Raw genomic sequence first — 16,067 nt, 5'->3', positions numbered from 1 at the left:
GACTGTTCACCAAATTTCCCATCTGAGTAGCAATTCTCAATATGGTTGGGATTCAGCGAATGCCAAAATGGATGACTCTCAATAACTAGAGGCCATCCAAAAGGGAAGGGTTTCTCTTTTTTTTTTTTTTTAAGATTTTATTTATTCATTCATAGAGACACACACAGAGAGAGAGGCAGAGACACAGGCAGAGGGAGAAGCAGGCTCCATGCAGAGAGCCCGACATGGGACTCGATCCAGGGTCTCCAGGATCACGCCCTGGGCTGCAGGCGGCGCTAAACCGCTGCGCCCCTGGGACTGCCCGCAAAAGGGAAAGGTTTCTTTACACACTTATAAAAGGTTGTAACAATAAAGCAGCGAGAGTTCCCTGTCAATGGACAATCTCGGGTTGAAGGTTCTGAGCAGAAGGAAGAGCTCCATCCAGGGTTTCTGCCAATTTTTATAACCAGCTCATCTATTATTTCAATCATCAAAAAGAATTCCTCACTGTTACCGCTTTAACACCTCATTTTCTTTATGACTCTTCCAAATTGGGACCAAAGATTCTCTTCGAGTAACAGGATGGCCTGTAATCCTGGATCCTCTGGATTTCTTCTCCATCTTAAGGAATCATGTCTTTGTAAATTTCTGATAGTTAATGGAAAATCCATACACAGACTGTGCAAGCACAGCGATGTGGTAAAGTGATCTTTTTGTAACTAACAAAAAGAGAACCTTGAAATAGCAAGTGTTGGAGATGATGTGGAGAAAAGGGAACCCTAGGGATCCCTGGGTGGCTCAGCGGTTTGGAGCCTGGCTTCGGCCCAGGGCGTGGTCCTGGAGTCCCGGTATGGAGTCCCACATCAGGCTCCCTGCGTGGAGCCTGCTTCTCCCTCTGCCTGTGTCTCTGCCTCTCTCTCTCTCTCTCTCTCTCTCTCTCTGTCTCTCGTGAATGAATAAAGAAAATTTTTTTAAAAATTAAAAAAAAAAAAAAGAAAAGGGAACCCTCATGGACTCTTGGTGAGAGTGTAAATTGGTGCAGCCACTGTGGGGAATGGAGGTTCCTCAAAAAATTAAAAATAGAAATACCATGTGATCCATTGATTCCACCGCTGGGCTTTTACCCAGAGAAAATGAAAATACCAATTCAAAAAGTTATATGTCTTTCTTTTTTTTTTTTTTTAATTTATTTATGATAGTCACAGAGAGAGAGAGAGAGAGAGGCAGAGACATAGGCAGAGGGAGAAGCAGGCTCCATGCACCGGGAGCCTGATGTGGGATTCGATCCCGGGTCTCCAGGATCGCGCCCTGGGCCAAAGGCAGGCGCCAAACTGCTGCGCCACCCAGGGATCCCAGTTATATGTCTTTCTATGTTTATTGCAGCATTATTTACAATAGCCAAGATATAGAAGCAATTCAAGTGTCCATCCATACAAGAATGGATAAAGAACATGTGACATATATAATTTTATATACATGTAATTGAATATGACCTAGTCATAAGAGAGAAATCTTGTCATTTGTGACAAAATGGATGGGCCTAGAGGGTATTATGCTAAGTGAAATAAGTCAGAAACAGACAAATACCCTGTGATTGTAGTTATTTATGAAATCTAATAAACAAACAAACAAACAAAAAAGCAGAAATATATCCATAAATACAAAGAACAAACTAGTAAAAGGGAGCAGGGGTGGGAGACAGAATGGGTAGAATGGGAGAAGGGGAATGGAAGGTACAAGCTTCCAGAGAAAAAAAAGAACCTTGCTTTAAATGTCGTTTATTAAATATACCTTTATTTCGGGGAACTTTCTAAAAATTTCACACATATTTACTTATTGAATATAACAACCCCATGGGTATTGCTATTCTCACCTTCAAGATGAGGACAACTTTTCACACGTCTAACAGAGTTTTCAAATGTGCTCAAGGTCACAAGGCTAATGACAGAGGGAGAATTTATTTGTAAGTTTTGGTATATTTTTTATTGGAGTTCGATTTGCCAACATATAGTATAACACCCAGTGCTCATCCCGTCAAGTGCCCCCCTCAGAGCCTGTCACCCAGTCACCCCCACTCCCCGCCCACCTCCCTTTCCACTACCCCTTGTTCATTTCCCAGAGTTAGGACTCTCTCATGTTTCGTCACCCTCTCTGATTTTTCCAGAGAGAGAATTTAAACCCAAGTGTGACCCATGGCAGAATCCATGCTCTATGTGCCGACATCCATTACGCATTTCCAGGAACCCAGTAAAATGCATTTTCTGCACGCTAGCAGAACATCAATGCACAAAGAGCTACTATTCATGAAAATGTGTCTCACCTATCATCTTTTACACATCTGATATCTTTAGCCATGAGGTGGGCTGCAGCAAGCCTACTTTGACTGACATGATAAAGTTTTGATCCAAAAGGGCAATTCAGGGCATTTAATAAAAAAGCAGGTGGGGGTTGCAGGGAGAACATGTTCTGGGAGCTATAGAAATACCCCCACTGGTCACTAGGAGCAACAGAGGAAGTCTTGTCAGTCTTCTGCACTCATAGTCATCCCAGTTGTCTGTTGATCTTCCCTTAGTAATTCTGTTAAAAGAAAACAACAACTCTTAATTCACTTCCCGTGAACATTATAGGCCAGGTTTTCCGCAGGCTTATTCTGCCTTTGAAGAACTAGTGACAAAGGGCCCAGTTATAGTGTAGGAGACTGAATCTCAGAGACCGGAGAGTGTCCATTCACTGACTGCAAACCCACAAAAACATGTGCAAGAGTTCTGGAATCTTCCTTCTCTCATGTTTCTGTTTTTTCCTGTTGTCCATGAGAATGCTAGCCACCTTCTAATGTCTCGGGCAATGCATTATTTTGAATGTCTCCTGGACAACTGGCCTGGCTGAAAATAAAGGAGACCACTTGTCCATCACGACCTCTCCTCTCCTCAATTCTTTCATTCAGCATCAGTGGGTTCTAATTTTCCAGCACATTCCAGCTGCCCCAGTTTCTTCTGTTGAGAGAGAAACACTTCTCTTATCAGTTAATTTATCACTAAGACATCAAGGATTCAAATACCTACCCTTCTCTTCCCACTCCACCTCCACCTGCATTCTAAAAAGGCAAAGTTTGACACAAGGGAATCATCATGGTGGAGGAGTAGTGTTTGGGAAGGGAAAGCCTTCCAGGTGATCCACAAACATGGCCATTGCCACATGTGGTTGTGTGTGTCTCCTAAGCCTCACTTAGGTGCAGAGGATTTCAAAATTATTTGATTTTCAGAGCATATAGTTGAGGACTCTAGATAAATCTACTAGAAATAAGTTCTACTGATCTAGATCTTAACCCAGGGGCATATGCATGCTAGTCATTCCTTCTACCCAGCCCTTACTTCTATGCCCCTTACTTGGTTTTTGTACAGATACACACCATACAAAGTATTCTTGGAAATCTAACATGCATTTTCTGCCCTCAAAGAGCCAACAGTAGGTAGCAACAAAGTGTTACAAGATAACAAATGACTAAGGACAAAATAAGAAGTGTGTAGTAAGATATGTCCATGGAGTTCAGATGGGGCCAGAAGAGAGCAGTGGACTAGTGTGACAGCAAAGGCTTTCTGGATAAGGGATTTGACTAAGTGCACAAGGGGTGGGCAGGCACAATGGACAGCACCCTCATTAAGCCACCGACAGTCCCTCCTATTCTTTTTGCACAGGTGCAGCTCCTCCCACCAAGAGGAGGAATGCAATGCTCCTATTGACTTGGACAGACCTTGTGATCTGCTCCAACCAATAGAATGACATTTTGAGACTTCTGGCTGCACAGGCCTTCAAAAGACCAGCAACTTCCACTTCTTCCCTCATGAAGCCCAGCTGCCATCCTACAAGGAGGTTCTGGCTGGGCCACTGAATGATTAGCAGCCACACAAAGAGAAGCCCTTGAAGGTAAGAGGCCATTGTGGTAGCTCCACGGGAATAGGCCCAGCTGACACTCCGTGGAGAAGTGCCTAGCAAGTCCTGCCTGAATTCCTGATTCATGGAATTGTGAAAAATAATAAGTTGTAGTTTTAAGCCGCCAAGTTCCAGGGTAATCGGTTAAGCAGTAAAGATAAAGGGGAGTACACCAGTGATGAGATGCTTTCCCATGAAGGGATGACACAAGTAAAAGGAAAATGTTGCTTATGGTATTTGGGGTGCCCTAAATCAAGTAAACCAATCTGGCTAGAGCAGGCATTTCAGATTAGCAACTAGAAAAACAGATTGATAAACTGAGTCCAGATAACTTTAATGTAGAAAGAGGAGCTTCAAGACCATTCGCTGATGCCTTCTGTAGCAGATGCGGTCAGTGTCCTACCAGTAAATCCTTGCCTTTCAACTCCAGTGTCTACCAGCTCAATATACAACCACCAGCCCCTGTGTTGCATTGCCTGGGTGCTTTTTTTGGGTCTCGGAAGCCCATTCTGCCTCTGCAACAGGCCAAAAGTGCTGAGGAAATAATGCCTGTGAAAAGTAACCCTCAGCTAGCGATTGATGGGAGTTGGTGTATAAATACTCCAGCTCAGGGGGACTTACTCTAAGACACATTCTACGTTGTTTCCCAGAGTTACCTCAATAGAATTAAATCCCAGTTGCCCACCACGGTAATTTGCTTTTAAGTGCACTTTAATGGCTGTCTTCCCTTTCCTGTCTGTCAACCCCACTCCTCAACTGGCATTTCCTCAGATCACTTCTCAATAAACTCCTTGCTTGGGGGGAAGCCCAAACTAAGATACAGTTTTACAGTTAAGAAAAATGAAGCCAGGATGTGGATTACTTTGGGTAGATGCTGTAACAAAATGAACCAAAATATGTGGTTTTTCAAACGGAATAGACCTTTATTTCTCTCCATGTTAACAGTCCAGGGTGAAAGTAGACTCTGCTCCAGGGAGTCATCTTGTGAACCCAGGTCATTGGGGGAGCTTTGTCATAGTCCACATGTGGCTGCCATTAGCATCATTCTCAGCCAGCTAGAAGGAACAGGAAGGTGCAGGTATGAGACAATTACCTCCATCACTTCTGCTTGCATTCCACTGTTAAGAACTTAGTCAACTGCAAGGGAGGCTGGGAAATGTAGTCCAGCTGGGCAGGTGGGTGCCTAGCAAGAAGAAAATTATAAATGGGTGGTGAGAAGTGGCAGACAGGAGTCCCTGACACAGGAAGATCAGGTGGTTGCCTAACTGCGCACAGCTGGTTAGTGGACAAATAAGCCTTCTCCCCACCACTTATTTCCTTCTACCCCTACGTTGATTCCAATCAGGCTATGGCAGGTCTCAAATATCATGCTTATGAGTCTGATATTCTGCAGGATCCATCTCCTCTCACAGAGCCAACAAAGCAGAATAAGTCCTTGGAACCCCTCTGCGGTTCAGTCTACACTAGGCTGCTGGATTGAACTTTCTGGCCAGAGCAAAATGGCACAGGAAGTCCACAGTCTCCACTGTCTACGACCCTCTCAAGCAGAGCCAGCCAGACTTACTTACACTTAACCCATGTTGCCTCTTAGTATGTATTTGCAAATAATAATAATAATGGCCATCTTCCTCAACTTCACTTTACTGCCATACCCCAAAACAGTGTCTTAAAAATCATCCACATCTGATGATGTATGAATGGTGCCCCTCGAGTAAGGTAAAGCTCAACCTGTCGATTATAATCATAATTCCTGGAAGGAATGGAAAGAAAGAACCATGAGGCTGGTTGACATCCATGATCAGAGATATTTTACAGTCATCTTTGAGGAATCAGGACTTATTTCTGTGGCTTGCAATTATCCACAGGCATATAAGTGCTGAAGGTCTTTTCTTTTTTTTTTTTTTTTAAGATTTTATTTATTTATTCATGAGAGACACACACACACACAGAGAGAGAGAGAGAGAGAGAGAGAGGCAGAGACACAGGCAGAGGGAGAAGCAGGCTCCATGCAAGGAGCCTGATGTGGGACGGGACTCGATCCCGGGTCTCCAGGATCAGGACCTGGGCTGAAGGCAACACTAAACCGCTGAGCCACCCGGACTGCCCCTGAAGGTCTTTTCTTTTGAACCCAGTAACAACACCCAGCACAGCTTATTTAAACACTAAAAGAGAAGAAAATGGGAGGAGACAGGTTTATCTAAGTGAATCCTGTTCATAACTTTTACATGCTAACCTATATTTTTAAAACTCAGTTTTTTAGTGGATTTGTGTTTAAGCTGGCCATATGTGTGGAAATGGCCTTTTTTTGTTTTGTTTTGTGAGCAATCAGAATCATTTATTCTCTCAAGTGAATTGAAAGAATTTGTTTATTGGGAGAATTTCTATAATGGCTCTGCACTGTTTTTTCCTCTCACATTTAAAAAAAAAAGTTTTTTTTTTCCTTGAGGAAGATAGTACTTTTTAAAATCATTATTGTGGGGACATCTGGGTGGCTCAGTCAGTTAAGGCCTGTCTTCAGCTCAAGTCATGATCCCAGGATCCTGGGATCCTGCTTGGGGCTCCCTGCTCAACAGGGAGCCTGCTTCTCCCTCTACCTCTGCCGCTACTCCTGCTTGTGCTCTCTGGCTCTATGTGTCAAATAAATAAATACAATCTTTTTTTTTTTTAATTTTTATTTATTTATGATAGTCACACACAGAGAGAGAGAGAGAGAGAGAGGCAGAGACATAGGCAGAGGGAGAAGCAGGCTCCATGCACCGGGAGCCCGACGTGGGATTCGATTCCCGGTCTCCAGGATCGCGCCCTGGGCCAAAGGCAGGTGCTAAACCGCTGCGCCACCCAGGGATACCTTTTTTTTTTTTTTTTTTTTTAAGATTGTATTCATTTATTCATGAGAGACACAGAGAGAGAGAGGGCAGAGACAGAGGCAGAGGGAGAAGCAGACTCCATGCAGGGAGCCTGATATGGGATTTGCTCCCGGGACTTCGGGATCACACCCTGAGCTGAAGGCAGAGCCACCCAGGTGCCCCAATAAATAAAATCTTTTTTAAAAAAATCATTATTGTGCTTCTTGTCCATTCTGCAATTTTTCACGAGAGAAGGCTTATTTCTTTTACAATTAGGATGAAAATAACAATGGTATGTGTCATTTAAGTTACTGAATATCACCTACTACTATAGTTAAAATATTTTTACTGCAAGTGTACATGAGTAGCAGTTACCTTTGATTTGAACTCTACAAAGTAAAGTGATACTCCAAATTTTTTTTGCCAACAATTTCCGGTTATGTTCAGCAAACCTCCCTCCAAATGCAGAATTCAGTCTAATTTAGGAAACTGTGCTGAAAATATGTGTCTAATCACCAAAAAGCTGAGCATTTATCAGGATAATCCTTCGAAACTCATCAACTTTAATGGTATCCAGACGGCTTTTCTGGAGAGGGCTCATTAGTTAAAAGAAAAAGAGAAAGAAAAAGAAAGAAAATTCAAAATTTCAATATTGTGTGGCTTTACTTCCATCGTCAAAAACATAATCAGAGTTTCCTGCCTTCCTCTTTAATAGCCATTTTCTGCCCATACACTGCCTTGAAAAATAGTCAAACAAATGTAAAGAAGATAAATATCAAGCATAAAGGAACTACCGCCAAAGGGGATAGGTTGTGTGCATAAAAATGAGTAACATCAGTACTGCAGATTAAGAAACTGAATATGTTGGTGTTTAAAATTGGAATGGCTCCCAATTGAATTGATAATGTTCCATTTAAGAAAAGAAATGTTTCCAAATCACTCTGCTGACTGGAAGTCTGAATCAAAGTCAGAAATTAATAAGAAGATGCAGACAGAGACCCCTAATCACAAATAATAGAGACGATTTGTATGCTTTAAAAGACTGCAAGGCCCAGGGGAAAAAACCTAATGAAATGCAAGAAGAAAATGTTTTTAAAAAAAGAAAAAAAGAGAAAGAAATGAATGTGCTTGTTTGAAATGCTATTGTTGTATTCTTGTGACACCATGACTTGTTTTCTGGAAAAGTAATTCTTCAATAGAACCAGGCAAGAATTGTATTCATTGTAAAGTTGTATATTTAGACCTATAGTCTAAAGGGCTTGCCTGTATTTAAAGCTCAGTGCTACCCCAGGCTCATTACAGTTTAAGACCAAGCTCGATCATATTGCTGCTTGGACACTACCCAGAACTTCAGGGTACTTTTCAGTGGCTTTAAGTACTTAGATTGTCAGCATTGTAGGAAATAGAAAACATATTGAATGGGTGAGGTGTGTACATCAAACACGTAGGAATGTATAGACAGAGATAAGGATCCCAGTCAAACATCCTGTTATAGTGAAGTCAGTGCAGAACAATTCCAGGGTAAACACAGACTTGTAGTCAAAAGACCTGCAATGCACAGGTTGCAAAAATTAGAGCAGTCTGAGTCTCATTCAAGATCAAATGGTTCTCCTCTAGACTTAATGTCAGGAATAGGGTTCTGCCATGGGTGGCAGAAAGATAGAGGAACATAATCCCAGCCATGAAATCTTCAGCATAGAGACAGAAATGGCAAAGGAAAAGTGTCTAAATTCATGCCTGTTATGACAACTGTATGGCATCATTGTACAAGTGCTTCCTTCCAAACTGAGGCCAACTCAACATTTTGGCTGGCCTACGTGTGCTTTGTGGGAAGTTGGTATCAGGATGGGGGCCAAGGTAGGATGGAGGAAGTGTGGTCAGGAGGAGAAATGGGACAAGTCAGTTAAGGACTATTAGCAACCTAAATAATTCACCTCTGCTTTCTGGTAATTCAATTTGCCTTTTATGTATTTATTTTTGGAATAAATAATACCTGCATAAAAGGAAAAATTGAAAGTACAAGAAGTAATTGAGTGAAAAGTTAGTCTCCCTCTCTCCCACCTACCATGTTCCCCTTCCGGTAGGTATTTGCAAACCTAAATGCAGTCAATCAATTTCAATCCACGATGTTTAATAAAGCAGACCCCTACCTCAAAACCTCCCCAACACCCAAGTCTTCTTCCTTTCAAGCAGTTCTTTACTCAGAACCCCTGCCCCAGCAGGTCTATTAATCTCAGGGTCTTTGATACACGACCTGGAGACACCGTGATGACCCGGGCAATTTTCTTTTCTTTCTTTCTTTCTTTCTTTCTTTCTTTCTTTCTTTCTTTCTTTCTTTCTTTTTTTTTTTTTTTAAGGGGTAGGGTTATTACTTAATGATAATGACTCATTGTACATATTGTCGTCTGCTGATGTTTAAGAGATAAGAAGACATTTGTCTCGGCGGACGTCTGAGGCCCTCGGAGGACGCTGGGAAACCCTGCCAAAACGTTTCCAAACTGAATAGTCATTGGGCTGCCAGATAATTCAGAAACTATTTGTATGAGCTGTTTATCAAATTATTAACCGCACAGATGTTGTTTGGCTGAAGAGCAGCTGAATCCCCTCTCTGGCAGCCGCGGAGACAAAGGTCTCCAGGAATAATTGGAGATGTGCATGGAATATTAAATTAATTTACTGTTCTTAATTCTTATGCAAATTTTGACCTCCGATGGCGCCTATCAATTACCCCGCGCGCAGTGAAAGCTAAGGCGACAGGTTTCTTTTCTTCTCTTTGCTTTTTTTTTTTTTTTTTAAGAACTCGAAAAAGGAAATATTTGCAATAAGCAGGCGGTAGGAGCACCGCGTAACTGGAATTATTTAATTGAATCTCCAAGTTTTCAGGGATGTCCATAGAGGATAAAACCCCAGGACGCAGGGGAGTGAAGGGGTGCGGAAGGCGGAGGAATTTGTTGGTGTGATAGTGCACCTGCGGGCGGCGGAAAACTATAGCAATGAGCAGGGACCAGTGATGGCAAATAGCGCGTTGGCCTGCGGGCGGGCGTGGGCCTCGGTCATCCCGAGAGCCGAGCGGTAGCGCCCGGTTCCTTCGCCGTCGGCGACTCGGTCTGAACACCGCGCGCTAGGCCACCCCGGGTCAGCGCCTTTGCGCTTTCCTCGCCCGCAACCTGTAAGGTCTCCTAATCTCTGGCATCCCTTTATTTATCTTTTAAGGGTTTTAACCTCTTTTACAAACCCTCCCCATCCTCCAAAAAAACAAAAAATTCTTTGATTGAAAAAACAAACCACAGAGCTGAGCGCTCATGTTCAACTCCTACGGAAATCCCGGGTGGGCCAAAATGCGATTGTCTCGTGCGTGGAGAAGTGACACCCACTCTTTTCTCAGAATTGAGCAAACGCCCGGGCTTTGTCTGCGCTGGTGGCTTAAACTCTGTGCGGTTTCTACGCCCCGGTGGTGGGTTGTAAAACTGGGGTCTCTGAGTCTTTCATCATCCTTTTAATAAGGAAAACCAGAATGGGCGCATAATGTCATCAGCCCCGGCTCGACCTCGCCGGGACCTCGGCAGCCCGACGATGTCGCCAGCGGCCCCCGGCGCAGTCACGACGCGCCGCCTTTCAGCTCCTCGCGGCCCCCACAAAAGCCAGACAACAATATCAATTAATCATGCAGCCTGCAAACAAGGAGATTTATCCCGCGACAAACAGCCCCACCGAGAGCCGCTGAATGGGTGTGATTAGCATGTGAAAAGGCGAGCAAAACTCCGCGGTTCAACAGCTAAAGAGCAATTTGATGGGGCTGGGACGGGGAAATTACTTGATTAGCGTCCACCGGAGGAGAGCACGGTAACTGCCCCTCGGCCGGGAATCCGACAGGGGAACAAAACGCGCTGGTAAACTCGGCGACGTGGAGGGGGAGCGGGCGAAGGAGGGTGGCGCGGGGGCCTGCACCGCGGAGTCGAGATCGGAGAGGGGGGCGCGCATCGCGGGCAAAGGGACTGACTTTCTAGCCTCGGCCGGAGCCCGAGGCCGAAGCCTACAGGAGCGGCGACAACTGGCTCTCGCGGCCCTCACCTAGGGCTCCCGGGCTGGCACGGGGCGGACACGAGGCTCCCCACCCAGCGCTAGAGGCCGACCGTGGAGCGCTGCTCTAGTCGGAAAGACAGAGAGGGGCGTGAGGAGGGAAAAACCCACCCGCGCGGCCCCGAGAGGCCCCTTCGGGGACCCCAAGGCGCAGCCGGCCGCCGCCGCAGCCTCGCCCGCCCTAGGGCTGGAGCACCGGGTCGGAGTCTCGGTGCGCGGCGCGGCGGCTCCACTCGTAGCTCTGCGGTCCAGTTCTCGCCTGCAGAGAAGGTTGGAGCTGGTCACGACGTGTGTTCCGGCTCCTCCGAATTCCATCGCCCTGTTCCGTCTCCTCGAAATCTGCGGCGTTTGGGCTTGGCGTGTAACAAGAAAAGGGTTCCTTGGCTGCGCCACCACGGGGAGGCAGTGGGAAGCTGGGAGAGAACTCCCTGAAGGCGAGGGGTCGCGGCGCCAGGGCCTGGGGTAGGGACCTGGATGGAGCAGGCGCCGGGGCTCTCCCTGGTCTCGGCTGGGAGCCCCGGGCCTGCCCCGGATCCAGACTCTCCGGGCCGAGCTGGAGGCTACGAAGCAGCGCTTGGCGGCCTCGTGCCAGGCCCGGAGGGCAGCTTCAGAGGCCCGAGGCACAGCCCGGCCCAGGGTTTGGTTTGAGCAAGCACACGGGGCTCGGGGACTGCGCTTTTATTAGCTGGGGAGAAGAGCGAAGGGAGGATACACTACAGGGTAGAGCGGCTGGTCCGCAGGGCAAGGCCAGGTGGAAGGTGCGGGCACCCTCAGACCCCCATGCACCCCGTCTGCGGCGGCGCCGGCACCTTCTCCTCAACCGCCGACACTGCGCGGGAGCTAAAGCTTGCGTCAAACCCCACAGGAGGAATTTAGTAGTTCTCGCTCGACGCGCCTGTAACCTTCCCTCTAGACACAGACTCACAACCCCTGCTCCCTGGCTCCTCCCAGTGCCAGGGAAGGGAAAGGCTCCCACCCAGTCCCCAGAGGCCCAAACGCACCCCGGGGCTCCGGATCCACTAACGGGTCCTTCCGGCTCACGCTCGGAATCGGGATGCACAGGTGAGTCCCCGGGGATGCAGCCTTCAAAGTACCTGAGGGGGAATCTAATTTGGCCTTCGCGAAGCCCATTGTCACAAATGTAATGAAGACTTGAAAAGATTTGCCGTCAAGGCCCCGGCGGTCTTAAATTCACCCCCAGCCCCTTGGCATAAATAAAACAAGCACCAAGGAGTCACATTTTGTTTTACATAAAGGGGGTGTGTGTGTGGAACGTCCCCATCGAGATGAACAATTGTCACCCAGTTGAACAGTGTCTATAAAACCACAGTTCGTGGCCGATTTCAAAAAAGCTGCTTTCTGCGATGTCTCTGGCGGCGGATGTGCGGCGAATTCGAGTTCGTCACTTTCCCTCTCTCCTTCGCCTTCCCTCTCTCCCTCTGGACTCCTCGCTGAAGCCACGGTGAGGCTCCCTGGTCTTCCTGTCCCCGGCCAGACCCCTTGAGCCACAGTTCCCGGCTGGGCACGGGTGCTGAGGTCAGGCGGGGGCGAGGTGGGAGGGGGGAGCGCGATGTGCGGCCCGCGGGTCTGCAGCGCGCACAGGTGAGCAGGGCACTGCGACGCCGGGACCCGACTGCAAACCTCAGACCCTCGGCTATCTCCAAACACCAAAGCCCTGCGGGCAGCGCGGCTGCACCCACGGAAATCTGTGCCCGGCGCACCCGCCACCTCCCTCTGCGCGTCAATAATTTAGCGGTGTGTCCCGAAGTGCTTTCTCCGGGCAGCCAGGGCTGTACATTTTAATCCCAAAGCCAAGAGGTTGAACCATCTCTAAATTGGCGGGCGGAGGGGGCGGTGGCAGGAAACCGGGTGGCTAAATGCCTTTGCCTGCGGGGTGGCAGAGCTGCTCCCACCAATAGCGACAGCTCGGGGCTGGCTTTGTAGTTATTTTTACAAGTTCTGCCCGGTGCCCATCATGTCGCCCTGAAAAGCAAAAGAGGCCGCTGCAATTTATTCCAATGGGCGGTTTTTAAGAAGCTGGCAATTTGAACCGGCTGGGTGTTATTTAGTGCAATATGAAATCAAATGATCCTATTTCTCAAATAACAGTGTCTGTGAGGAGAAGTGAATCCTCTGAAAGGGTAATTGTCTGCTGATAGTGTTTTCCATTATACCCGATCTGGCCTAAATGGTGTTCGGCAGCGGGGCTGAGAGCGAGGGGTGAAATCAATGCGCGAACTCGCCCTCGGGAGGCAGCAAAAAGGGAGCACCGCTCGCGTCCTGGCAGGTCGGATGAACAATGCCACCCAGTGCGCCGCCGATTTCGACGTCATTTTGCAGGTGTCCGACTTCGTTAGGAGTGATCTTGTGGATGAAGGAAAAGTAACTCTTCCTCCTTTTGCAACTTTGGGAATCGTTAGAAATTGGAGCCGGCCCTTGCCTTCACAGTATCCTAGAGTTCTTTAGGCAGGCTACAGATTGACAAGAGTCTGGGAAACAAAACCTAGGTTGGCGCCCCCCTCATCACAACATATTCCTATTGTGAAGCGGAGTCTCTCCTTCCAAAGACACACTTCTGCCTAGGACTTTCCCAGTCCGATTTCTGGAACCCAAATTTAAGTCCTGGGAAAGGTATTGTGTCCAAGAGGTGTCTGTTATTGACACAGATGGTGGCACTTTTTGGAGGAAAAAGTTGGCCCTTGAGCTTTCAAAATGTCTTCCGTGGGCCCAGCCACTGTTTCTGGTGGAAACCAGATAAAGGGAAGCGGTTTGTGTCTAAGAAAGGCACAGAGACGAGCAAAGTTAAGGAATGTTTTAAGAACAAGGACAGTGCAACACACTCTCCCATATGGCTTTGAGGCCTGTCAGTACCCAAGGTTCAATGCCAGCATGCACGCTGGTGAGGTCCCAGGCCATCTCTCTGCAGAATTATTCCTAGATACAGAGGCGGTGGCGGGCAGCATCCTTGTACAGGAAACCTTTTTACTTATTATTCAGACACCTTGAGGGGGTAGTCTCCTCCTTAGAACCTGCGGGCCTAGACAGGGAGGAGTTGGGCCAGAACAAAACCCCTGGGCTCAAGGCACTTCCAAGGGCACAGCCAGGCTAAGGCCCGGAGACGGTTTCTGGGTGTGTTACCTCCACCCCACTCCACCGCACCCTTCAAACTTTTTTTCCTAAGGAGCATTTTGTGTGTTCCGGATATCCTGAGTTTGTAGGTACAGCCTATCTACACCCTTCGCAAATTTGGGGTATTTAATGCTAAACCTCCTAGAACAGATTTGTGGTTTGTTTCTGCTCAGGCTGGTTCGTTTCATAGTCTCTTTGGATGTATGTGTGTATGTGTGTGTGTGTGTGTGTGTGTGTGTATGTAGTATAGATATTACATATAGAATGTATATATATTTAAGTATATATCCCATACTACGACCTTTGTTTACGAGTCTATTTGGTTCTTAATGATTTCCCCCCTTGGATGGTGCTACTTGCAAAATTTTAAAGAAGCCAAGGAAGGGTGGTGATTCCTGCATATCCGAGAAACCCGGCCTAGGAAGCTTCTATCCGTTTCTTGGAGGGAGGTTCTCCACCGCACCTGGAGCCTAAAGCACCGACACCAGGCGCGCCATCCCTGGAGCTCTCCCGGGCCCTCCAGTACAAGGGCGGCAGGTAGCCGGGGTTCAGCCTGCAGCACCCCCTCCAGGATCATTGCCGGGCTGAACACCCAGCCAGCACCGGTTCTCCTGCCGGCCGGGGGCATGGCTTGGACGCCCCACCACCCTCCGGAGCCCTGATCCAGCGTTTTCATTTCTCACCCTCCTGCTCGTTGTCTGAACAGCCCGGGCTGTTTCCTAGGTCTTCTGGGGACATCCTCGCCCCTCCAGGGCCTGCCCTCCCTGTCGAGGACCGCGCGCCCCCTGACCCCCCAGGGGCTTCTCCCACCAACCCTGCCGCCCCCCGCGCACACTGGGCGCCCCCCTCGCGGAGGAGCTGCGGGCCCGCGCGGGGCGCCCCGTTCGCCTCCAAACCTGCGCTCGCGCTGCCCGAGGAGGCGGTGGCCGCGCCCGAGCCTGCCGCCATTCTTTTAGGAGAAGGGAGTGTCCGCGAGGAGTCCCTGCAGAGCCTCCAGGGCGCTTCGGTTGGACCCCGGGCCTCCTCCCCAGTCGGTCGGGCTGGGAACCCGGGGCCTGTCGGCGTCCGTCCGCTTTCTCCGGGCTTCAGCCTCTTCGGTGCTCTCTACTCCGCCTCTCCTCCGGACGTGCCTAGACCCTAGGCTGGCGCGACCCCGGCCGGCACGGGACGGGGCTGGGGGCCGCGGCCGCGAAGGAGAAGGGGCTTTGGGCTTCAAGCGACCGCCGCGCCCTCGCCTGCAGGGAAAGCCTCGCCAAGTCCACGCGCGGGGGCCGGGGCCGGACCCCCTCTTCCCAAGGACGTGGGGTTTAAGACAGAGCCTTCCCCGCCTGGGCCAGTCGCCCGTCGCCTCCGCGTCTCTGCCGGGAGGACCGCCGCCCGCCCAGCTCTTCAGCCCAGCCCCGAGCTGCCCCGGGCCGGTGCCCCCACCCTCGGCTCTCCGAGCCCCCCTGCCCCGGCCCCTCACCCCGCCGCCCCCCGGCCGAGGCCTGCTGACCTTGGGAAGCCGCGCGCCCGCCGCCCGCCGCGCCCGCCGGGCCCTGAGCGCAGGAGCCGCGCGGTTCACGCTCCGGGAGACCCGCAGGCTCCGCGGCGGCGGCCGCGCCGGGCGAGGGACTCCGAGCTCCCCTCCCCCTCGCCTTATAATTTAATCACACGCGATATTAAATTATCAAGCCGCTCATTAATCGTCACACGAGTTACTGGGACTCAGCACGCCGCCGCGGGTTTTGACAGCCCAAACGGATTCGCGGGGTCGGGGTGTGTGTGGGTCTGGGGGCGGGGGCTGGCGAAGCCCTCTCCAGGAGCGCTGAGAGCCCCACGCGGGCTGACGGGGCCTCTTGCCTGGGAAAAGATTAGGACAAGAGCAGGCTGGGCTTCCGAGTTTGGTTGAGGGTTTGTTAAAAGCTCTAAGGCGACCCTCCGGGCTCCTTTTCTTAATATTTGGATTTTGATCACGATGATTAAGACAGCCGGCAGCCGATCAATCAACAGCATCTTAATTTGCAGTTTTCTGGACGGTGAATTTGACCTGAATCTGTGCATCTTCATTACCTACTGTGGACGGTGTGAAATTAATGTGTTTGAAATACAGATGAAATCATA

General features: G+C 49.1%; 1 long non-coding RNA gene across 1 annotated transcript; it reads right to left on the bottom strand.

Moving 5' to 3' along the window:
* Nucleotides 1-2,070: 2,070 nt before the first annotated feature.
* LOC106557733 lies at nt 2,071-15,371 on the bottom strand. Its single transcript, XR_005377347.1, has 3 exons — nt 14,861-15,371; nt 5,003-5,092; nt 2,071-2,556 (listed from the first exon to the last, which is right to left on the bottom strand). It is a non-coding gene; the product is annotated as an uncharacterized LOC106557733 (long non-coding RNA).
* Nucleotides 15,372-16,067: the final 696 nt, after the last annotated feature.

Source organism: Canis lupus, chromosome 24 (assembly GCF_011100685.1).
Source record: "Canis lupus familiaris isolate Mischka breed German Shepherd chromosome 24, alternate assembly UU_Cfam_GSD_1.0, whole genome shotgun sequence".
Classification (NCBI taxonomy): domain Eukaryota; kingdom Metazoa; phylum Chordata; class Mammalia; order Carnivora; family Canidae; genus Canis; species Canis lupus.
This window is presented reverse-complemented; position numbering and strand designations above follow the sequence as displayed.